The 10275-nt window shown below is 45.2% G+C and overlaps 1 protein-coding gene across 5 annotated transcripts in view; it reads left to right on the top strand.

Annotated features, from left to right (window-relative positions):
- Nucleotides 1-6609, top strand: part of TINCR (TINCR ubiquitin domain containing) — a 41307-nt gene extending 34698 nt beyond the window's left edge. For 4 of the 5 annotated variants that reach the window (XR_010375762.1, XR_010375761.1, XR_010375765.1 and 1 more), the window contains 2 exons: nt 1560-1654; nt 2316-6609. The gene's annotated coding sequence lies outside the window, so the exon portion shown is untranslated. Of the gene's footprint in view, nt 1-28; nt 269-1559; nt 1655-2315 lie in introns of those variants that run through there. The other variant, XR_010375766.1, reaches the window with a different exon arrangement.
- Nucleotides 6610-10275: the final 3666 nt, after the last annotated feature.

Consider the following 10275-nt stretch of genomic DNA (forward strand, 5'->3'; position numbering starts at 1 on the left):
CACCTGACAGTAGGGACCCATTGATGGTTACACCAAAACTGCCTTATTTTTGAGCTAGGGTTTATAAGGCAATGAGCCTCCTTGTGGTGTTCTTCCATCTGTGTGCCAGTGCCCCTGCTCCAGTAACTTCTGAACCAGCTGACCTGATTCAACTCAGCCTGATGGAAAGAGAGAGGTCTCACAGACCCGAGATTCCTGCAATTTTTGTGTAAAAAACAGCAGCTGCATAGAAGAGAGAGATTTAAGTTCCTATTCTACTGAAGGAAAGGTAGTTACACCTCTTGCTCCCTATCTAGTTTGAGATGCAGCAGCCAGGTGACCAGCTGGCATTTAGATACTGGCTGGGCAATCAGTGCCTGCCTAGTGTCAAACCAGCTACTGCACTTGCTGCCCCTTGCCTGCAAATCAAGCAGCTGTTGGAAGAAGCGAGGACTTTGCTAGGGAGGTCTGGAGGGGATAAGAATGCCCTGGGAGCACCAAGAAAGGAAGAAATAAAAAACAGTTGTAATACACAAATCAGAAGTAGAACAGGTTTCACCAGTTCCCCTGCTCATAGAAGAACTTGATTTTTAGGTTCAAACTTATTTTCAGGACAAAATGGGTGTTTCTTTAACCACTACAGCACTTTCCCCAGAGTAACTGGCAACTGTCTTACAAATCCCCAAACCTGCATTTTCTGTTTTTCAACTCAAAAATGTGCCTTTCTGGACTTTTTTCGGCAATAAGGAAATATTTGATTGTTTTTTCCAACTAAAGCATTTGAAGAAATGCCATGGAAAATGGACCTTCTCATTTTCCAGTTTGTTTTTTTCCTATGAAGAAAAAATATTTCCCCCAGCGCTTCCTTGGACTTCGCACAGAAAGAAATTCTAAGATAGACAAAGATGTGAACACAGTCACAGCTGAAGACCTTTCAGTCCAAGCAACTGAGATAGACAAATAGTGGGATGGGACTAAGCATGGGAAGAAGGAATGTGACTTTTCCAAGGTCAACCAACAAGCTAGGCACACAGCGGAGCACGCCACTTGACCGTGCGGCGCCTCTGCACGTCTGTCCTGAAACAATGAGTTTCTTGGAGCAGAGCCAGTACTTTCCTGAGTGCTTGGAAAGTGCCTGTGCAGCCCTAGGTGCAGTCATAAATAATAATTTAACTGATAATAATATTAAAGTGGAAGTGTGCCATGGAAGATGGGACGCACTCAGCAACAGAGTCCTAAATCAATGTCCCTCTTCTAGTGAAAGGTAGCGTTTGCCTCACAAAGCCTGGGAGACCAATATTTACTTCTCTGGACCTGATAATCACAGTCTTTTGCTCTGCAAAAGGCAAACTGACCCGAGTTGAATTAGGTCCAGTATCTACTCTAACACCTCATGCCTGTAGCTGGCCAGCTCTTGGAAGGCTTTTTGCAGCTTAGGGGGATATCTGGAAAGAGTAAATTAACTGTGGTGGTGTGGTGAGCTGCCTGGACTAATGTTTTTTTCAGAGATAGGCTTTGATTGACACTTCAAATCTGCCTGACAATCTTTTATACTAAGTGCAGTTGCTGCCTTTCTTCAGAACAGGAAGAGCTGGTTTGGTTGCTGTCCTTCAAATGACAGATTTTATCACATGGGAAAAGAAGAAAAAAGCAAACCACCTGGAAACAGCCACAGGTACAGCATAAAAAGAGGTAAAACTACCTGAATCTATCTGAGGTATTTCTGTTTTTTCCCCTCTCTGACATAATCCAATGCAAGATAGACGAGAAAAGAGGTTGTGCTCTGAGGAACAAGAGCTGACTGTTTTCTTTCTTTGTTTGGCTATTCATTATGGAGTTGGTTTTTTTCAAGAGCATTTTTTAATGCTTTGCAGACAGGACTGGGAAGCCAGTGGGACAACCCTTTTACTCTCTTGTTCTACACTGCCTCTTCTACTGCCTGTCATCCCCATACTGCCTCTTACTCCTCAGTTTCATGCATCCTTAATGCTTGCTAAATCACACCATTCAGCTGCTCACAGAAGAGGCGACAGCCCTTTTTTACAATGTAATTTAGACATTTGAGGTTTACCTGAGTCTGGCCAAGAAGGAGGTCGGGTCGCCAAACAAGTAAAGGCATGTTTCGAATCCTCTTCTGGGCACCCACTTAGGTGGCAAAATGTGTCTCTTGTCTGAGACATCCTGTCTCTCCTCGCTCGTCTGGGTTCATCAAAAGACAGCCAGGCTCTTTAGACTGCAGAATACTGGGCTGTTGTTTTATGACCAAATACCAGGAAAGATGCCGATAGTAAGAACTGCTCTGAAATGGATGTTTCCCTTGTTCTCTGTGAACACAGGTGGGGACAAGACCAAGGACCAAAGCTGAAAAGCATGCAAGCTCCCGTCTGCAGGACAGCCTGGGTGTATTGCAAGATGGAAACATTTGCAACGTCACATGCTGCACCATGGATGGATTTTCTTCTTGCCAGGCGTGTTTATCTTTGGGATCCTGCTATTGATAGGGCATCATGGACAGGATTACCAAAAGCACTGCCATTCCCTGCTGCACTTGCCTCCATCTCAGAGCCGCAGCCAGGCCTTCCCAGCCAGCTCCTTCTCCTGAGCTTCACGAGCAGAAGACAAGCCCAGGCAGGCCATTTCCACCAGCTGCTGTGCTTCAGCAAGACAACTCAGGCTGAGACATGTTTCAGCTGCTCTTCTGTGCTTCTCCTGTACCTCAGTCATGGATGCATCAAGTGCTTCATTTTACAGGGCCATCAGCCTGGCAGCTTTCCTCAGCACTAAATTTACTTTTTAAAGTTACAGCAGTGTTGCACCCAGAAGGAACGGAGGAACAGATGCAGCCTGCGAAGTCTGGCTTTAATTCACCTGCCTCATTTAATTTGCTGCCTTGCCTTCTAATCAATGAGTCTGCACTAGCAGCCCTGGGAATACAGAGGTTTTTTCACATACAGGAGAATTCAATGCAATGGCTGTGCTAGCTGAGCTCTCAGGGGCTCAAGCAGGCTGTGTCACATCTCCTTTGAGGCTGCTTCATTATGGATGTCCCTCCCCCAGAAGCACTTGCACACACTCTCCAATCCAAGGCAGCTGCACCACATTTCCTTGCAAGGGGCCTGTTGGCGCCGGGCAGCTGTGCCACATTAAGCCTCTCTTAGTCAGGCTGGCTGTGTGGCATTCCCTCCTGGAAGTGCTCTCCTTCCAGGTGTTCCTGGTTTTCAGCCACATGGCTTTCTTTTCAGGGCCACATGCTGCTTTCCAGGGCTCTGTCCCCACGGTGGCTCTGCCGTGCTACCTCAGACGGGCTGCTGAGGCCAAGTGTACCTCATTACCTCGCAGGGGCTCCCAGCAACGTCGCAGGACCAGCAGTGCTTCGCAGGGTCTCCTTTCTCAGGGCAGCTGTGCCGATGCTCCCTCGCAGGGCCGTCGTGCCATATTGCCCCTGTGGTGCGTCACTTCCCAGGCCTCCCTTCACTGAGGACAGTAGCACCACGTCACCTCAGAGGTGCTTTCAGGACTATGTCGCCTCAGACCCTCGGGGCTGTCAGGAAGCCCCGATGAATGCCGCTTTGACTTTGGTTGAGCAGACTCCCACTGCTGGTTTTTTGAGCTCATGTTAATTCCGGGCAGTGCTGCCCAGCTGCTTAATCAGCCAGTGTCAAAACCTTGGGAGACAGGAAGGCTGTCTTTGGCTGGTAGCACCTATTTTGTGATGGTGCTGCTTTACCTCATGTATTTTAATCTGTATCAGATTGCTCTTTGCCTACTAAAATGGACAATTAGGATCCAGTTGTAATGCAAATTGCATGGTGGAATAAAAACCGTGGGGAACAAAATCACAAATAAGTATTTATGTCAGCCTTTGTTACCACGTGATGGGTCCCGCTCGGTTATTGCTCACTGTGAAGCATCAGACAGAAGAGAACCTGGTGTGCCTTTGTGTTTTATAGGCATGAGATGCTCTGTGTAAGACTGCCTTTAGGCACTTGCGGGCCCCGATAATGTGTATGTGTGCAAACCTAACAGACAGATTGCCACCTACACTGGAAATTTGATGATTGCCTTGTTTTTTCAAGGCTCTGTTTTATATACTGCAGGCCAAACCCATGGGTAATTTCCAGTCTTTCTGCACAGGGCTGAGATGACGTGGTGAGAGAAGCATAGAGATGCTGAAATTTCAATCTGCCGCATAATGTGCTCCTAATACTGATAGCCGCCTAAGTGTGGTGGTGTCATCGGTGTCATTGCTGCTGTTCTTGTAATTGTTGTCTTCCCACGTTTGGTGCTAAATGTTGTAAATTAAGAGAAATATTTAAATTTGTAAAGGAACCTAAAGTTACTGTGGAATTAAACATGCAGGAGTCCTGCATGCGCCAATGGAAGAGGTATGTCTTCCTTTGAAACGGCAAGCCATAACAAAGCGATGCGCTGCTCGTGTAACTGCTTTACTGCATATCAGCTTTGCATTTCCTCAGGCCCTGGGTAACAAAGGATCAAGCTGCATGTTTTCATAGCAAAACTCATCTTTCAGAACCGAGGTGGAATATCCAGGCTTATAAAGCGTTATAGTGGCAGGAGGCAAGGGTTTTAAGGGTTAGCTGAGCTTGTACAGTACCTGTAAGATCCAGAGAGAGCAATACCTGTTCACATCCCATTGAAATGGTGGCTTCTAGAGGACAGCAAGGAACAAGAGTGAGAGGTTGTGAAGCCAGATGGATGAGTTCAAAGTCCTCCTAGAAGCTATGGCAACATACCTTGTATATCTACTCAGAACAGCCTTTGCAGCTACCATAAATGACTCTAAATGGCCTTATTTTCCCTGAGAGCAGTGAAATAAGCCATTTCAAGGGGGAGGAGTAAATCCATTTGATTGCACATGTTGCTGGGAATAACCCTCTTATTAGTTATTAGTAATAACCCAATCTATCGCTAGCAGCGTGGCCACCAAAACAGACAGCCTTATCTGCCAGAGAATCATTGTATTGCTCCTAATGTTCCCAGTTTGAACTGAATGAGGGGAGTTGGAAGGGCCTCAAGGGAGGAAGCACTGTAGGAAGCAAAAAGCAACATGAAGAACTTGGGTTATAAACAGCACGTGTGACAAATGAAATATATTAAGGCCAATATAACTTTTGAGGAAGTCTTCTGCCAGGCAAGGCTGAGCTCTTTCTATTCCTGACTTTATTCTAAGCCAGCGTGTGGTATTGGTGTGTTAGGTCATGAGACGGTGGTGGTGTGGGCTTGTTATCTCACCTTCTGAAGGAAAGAGGGGCTTCTATACCTCAGGTGTGCGAAGCAGCAGCTGTCAAGCTCAGGGCTCCAGTCCAGGATTTAGACAGTATTTCTGCATTGAAATCAATGGCAAAGAACCTGATCACTTCACTGTGGCAGGGGTGTTCTCACACAGCAATGCCCTGGGAAATTCTCACTTAGAATAGATCAGATTCTGCTCTCAGTTATGCAATTATAAATCCAATGTAGGTCCATTTGAAACAACTGTTTTCGTCCACTGCAAGCGTCTGGCCCAGGCTGGTTTTGTACACAATGGAAACTGAATTATGGTAAACAGGAAACAAATCTAATGTAAATCTAAATGGAAATATGCTCTCTGTTACATCAGAATAAATTGGAAGCAAGTCTATTGAGGCTAATGGAATTCATCTGGATTTACACCAGACTGTGGCTCAGCATTTGTCAGCTGGCTGCACACCAGCACCAAAACGCAAACCATGCTACCTCATCTGAATAGCTTTGAACAATTTCTTCCTTTTCCTTTACATTTAAGCAATTGCCTCTGCATCCTGATAGCTGATTAGCCTTTTCAAACAAATAAATCCCTGCAAACAGACACCAACAAATGAGCCCTGCTCTCGCTAGCATTTTCAGAATATAAATGATGAGTCTGAAGCAATGAGCTTGGTTTTGGAGTCACTTAAACTCACTCCTGTTCCTCAGTGTTTACAACGTAGAGCAGTAGGATTGAGCTCACAGGAGGACAGACCTCTGCAACAACTATTTGGCTTTCCCCAAAGTACGCCAAATTCATTGCCTTCCCACCAGCAGTGGGCAGGGCTGGCTATTTCCTAGGCTGCACAGGAGACCTTTCAGTAGATAAGCAAAATTATCATACTTCCACTCTTGCTGCTTTCAGTCCAATGGTCAGAAAGGAGCCATAACCCTCCCAGTGCATCTAATAGGAAATTGCTTCGTGCTCTGTTCCACAGGCAAGTTAGCACTCCTCTCCGTGCCACTGCGCAGCTGGCCACGGGAGCCCATTGCTTGTGGGGCACTCTGCACAGGGAAACTGAGAGGACTAATTAATGTCTGAGCAGCAAACTAGGCTCCCTGGGTGAAAGTCACTGGCAAAGTGCAATGTCTGAGCAAGAGCACAGCCACGTCAGCCCCTTCCCTTGAATCTCAGTTACCCCAGCTTCTTACATAATTCAGTTTTTAATGTGTTCATGTTTCTCTTTGGATAATTAGTAAAATGTATCTTAATTAAAACAAGAGGAGGAGAAGACGACACACAAACAAACAAAAGCCCTAAGTCAATGGGATTCAGGGAGGGGCAAAGCAATTATTCAAATAGAAACCTTGTTGGTAACCAGGCAAATATGGTAATAACAGTCATGGAGATTTTCCTGAAAGTTGATTAACTGTTTGCCTGGACACCCTTCTTTCAAGGGACTGGCTAGAGCCTGATGTCTGAACGCCACCGGGCCGGGCCTGCAGTCAGTCCCCTGGTGAGGAGAGCTAAGGGAGTGGTGCGCTCAGCAACCCTGGTTTCTATTTCTCTGCCGCTGATTTTCTGGGAGATCCTCAGGAAATTAATTGGGCAAGATTTTCACAAGCGGTTCCTGTCTATGGTTGCTTTAGCATGTAGATGTTCAACCTGAGACATGCACAATCACCCTTGGCTGGATCATTAGCAACAAAGCATGGATGGATCTCAACAAGCATCTGAACGCCTCAGCCACTACCTTGCAGAGTCTTTATGTTCCCATCTGTAAGTTGTTATAATAAACACTTTCCTGATTTTATAAAGCTATTAAAGTCTCTCTAATGAAACAGAGGCTTTCAAAGAGCTACGATTATTATGGCTTACTCTTGCTTAGGCTTATTCCAGCAGGTCAGCTGTGCTTTTTTTGTGAGAGCTTTCTCTTTGCTGGCACTGCAGAGCCTATGTGGCATGCAATGTCTTGCTATCTTGTTTCTGTTCTTTACAGCATCACCTGGTGTAGCTGTACGCTTCTACGGGAGAACTTATCTTGGGCCGCATACCTCCGGGACACAGGGCTCTACCCACCCTGGGGACAGTGATGCACAGACACCAATATGATGGATACAAAATGTCCGTCTATTTGGCTGCGTCACACGCTTATATAGCTCTTGCGGTTCCTGTTCCTGCCACTCCTATGGGGAGGAGTCTATCTTTCCGTCACATCCCGTAATCTTCCGGTCGCCGATCCCTGTCTATTCCCTTGCAACCTGGAATAAATGCCTGCAGCCAGGATGCACCTGACAGTTGTGGTGTTGATACACAAACAAAAGCTCCAGCTTACTCATTGCTCGCAGCCTCTGTAACTCTGTCTGCCATGTACCACAGGCTTATTTCATCCACGTTGGTGAAGCTGGCATGTGCGAACTGGAAGCAAACAGAAAGCAGAAATAAGTACCTGGGTCCCAGCCCAATCCCAGCTCTCTGCAAGAATGCACCATGGGCAGCACTGGAATGCAAAGTACATGTAATCCTAGGGAACCAGCTAAAGTCAATTTGCCAAGCTCCTTGGAGATTCTCAGCAGCATCACTGCTCTTTACTTACTGCCTGTAAGTGATCCTAGTGCACATGAGAATAAAGCCTATGTTGAGGTGGGTGTAACAGGACCACCAAGTCAATAATCACAATTGCAGAGACATTTTCTGCTCCAGCAACACAAGAAGATGGGGTGCAGTTATTTGCTTTTAAAGGATTAAAACTCTTTAGGCAAGGACCTTAAAAAGTGGGAATAATGGTAATTTACTGTTCACACTGTACAGTGGGGAATGAGGCCCAAGCCTGTAGCTACAACCTTTATCTATAAATGCTGCAGACTGGACTGTGCTGTGCAGAGCTTTACTGAGTGACGAGTCACATCGATTTCACAATGGCTTTCCCCAGGGTACAGCACTGCTTTATGCAAGTACGGAAGTGAGACCCTATGCTTGATTCTGATCTTGTATTCTGAAAAATCGAGCAATTTTTTTGGTGGGTATATGCCTGACTTACTTGAATATGCATGTAAGTTGGTTTCAAGAGCTGATACAACCTTGATAAGACTAAGTTATTCTTCTAATTAAACCTTATCTATGTTAGGCAGAATCCTATCCAATTCACCGTATGGAGACTCTTGTGAACACAGAGCTATGTCTTATGTCAGAAATCAGGTTTAGCCATGATGGCAATAGAACAGGTTAGCCTATAAGCCCAAAGTAAATTTGCAAACTCCATCTGTTTAAAAAGAAATGCATTAACAGATTCTATGACTGATCTCCTGAAATGTCATTTGAATAGTTTTGACTGTGCATTTGTTTTATTCCTGAGTACAAAATGACTTTTATTTTCCTTCTTCATTTGCCAAGAATTCTTTTGAAACTTTGTTTGTAATATAGACTGAGACTTGGACCAGAACTTTAGCTCACATAAACAGATATATCTCTGTTGACTTCTGTAAAGAGATGCTGATGTATATGAGCTGAGGATCAAGGACAAGAAAATGAAAGCAAGAAATTGTTAGGTATGCAGCTTTTTGACCAGGGAAGTAGTTACCCCAGGAAATCTGTGCTCTCCTAAAAAACCTGATTATTCCAGAACGGCAGTCTTACCTATTTGGGATATGAATGTCTAGAACATGTCTTACTGACCCAGGGCTGTCCTTCAATCAATCCCTTTTTATGCTGAGGGACTTTCCCACTGTCTGCTCTGCCTCCCAGGGCACGTGCAGGTAATGTTGGATGGTTTGAATGAAAATGCTTAATTGTGAAAAAGTCACCATAAGTTTTTTAAATATAAAGCCTTTGGCAATAGCTTCTGATTGTGAATTGGAGAATGTGGCATGAGAGAGGGTCTGGATTATTTTAGGCGATTTTAGTGCTTCTGAAAGGAAGTGCTTGAAAGCCATATGCTGAGAACGCAACAGATAATGTACATGGATCTATGTGTATAGAGATGCTTGGCTGAAGAAGGAGAGATAGGGATGTAAGGCAGATGCGGGATAGAGCTTTGACTAAGGAGAGCGACCCATAGACTAATGAGACACTAACATCAGGAATAAAAGGAGAAAAAAGGAAGAATGAGTAACTGGAGCCTTGGTCTAGCCCTAAGCACTGAAGTCCATACTGTGGAGCGTCCTTCCAGGTTGCTGCAGTGTGGTAGAGAGGCCTGGGTGCCTCAGTAACAAGTGCTCAGAGAGCTGTTCGGAAGGGAGTCTGGACATGACGTTATGAGATGAGACTGGATGACAATGAAGAGGGTAAAAAAACAATTTAGGGTTTAAGCCAGGGCTAGTGAAAGCTCTGGGTACATAAGGCTAGACCTGCCCAGTTTTGGTTTCTTACAACTTCCTCTGAAGCTTTCAGTAGAGCAAAAGGATGCTGGAAGAGAAGAGTCTCCTGCTGCTAAGCCTCCACCATCACTGGGGAGGTGACTCTTTTGTAGTTTAATAGTAAGTTGTCAGTTTTCAAGCCTGTCAGTGCAGTGCTTTTCTCCCACAGCAAGTAGCTCATTTCAGCAAGCAGTTATTCCTGGTATATACGAAAGAGAAAAGGGCTTCCTTTTTTCTTTAAAGGAGAGAAGAAATAGTCTTCCTGACAGAATCCCAGTGATGGCATTGGGCAATCAAATGCTGGGAGAAAGCCCTAAAAACATTAATTACAGTAATGCCAAAAGCAGCAAAAGCTACCCTGAAGGGTGGCACAGGGGTGCCCTTGGTGAGACACAGGGCCAGTCCGTCAGGTGCGTATGCCAGTGACCAACAGCAGATGCTTGGGGAAGGAAAGCAAGACCAGGGGATGCTTGGAAGTATCCGTTATCTCCTATTCCAGCTTCTAGAGGTCTGCCCAGCACCTTTTCTCCTTCCTGTCACTGTTGACTGAATTTTGTTTCTATTTTCTTTCACTTTGAACATGGGGAAACGAGGGGAAGCAGGTCTACAAAGCAATTTCCAATATGCTTCCCTGTCTGTCTGTTCCATACAAATAGTTGTTTTTCTTAGGGATAAAGGCTGAAGATAATTCCTTTAAGTGGCAATTAAGCTCCA

The sequence above is a fragment of the Phalacrocorax carbo genome, chromosome 19 (assembly GCF_963921805.1).
Source record: "Phalacrocorax carbo chromosome 19, bPhaCar2.1, whole genome shotgun sequence".
NCBI classification, from domain to species: domain Eukaryota; kingdom Metazoa; phylum Chordata; class Aves; order Suliformes; family Phalacrocoracidae; genus Phalacrocorax; species Phalacrocorax carbo.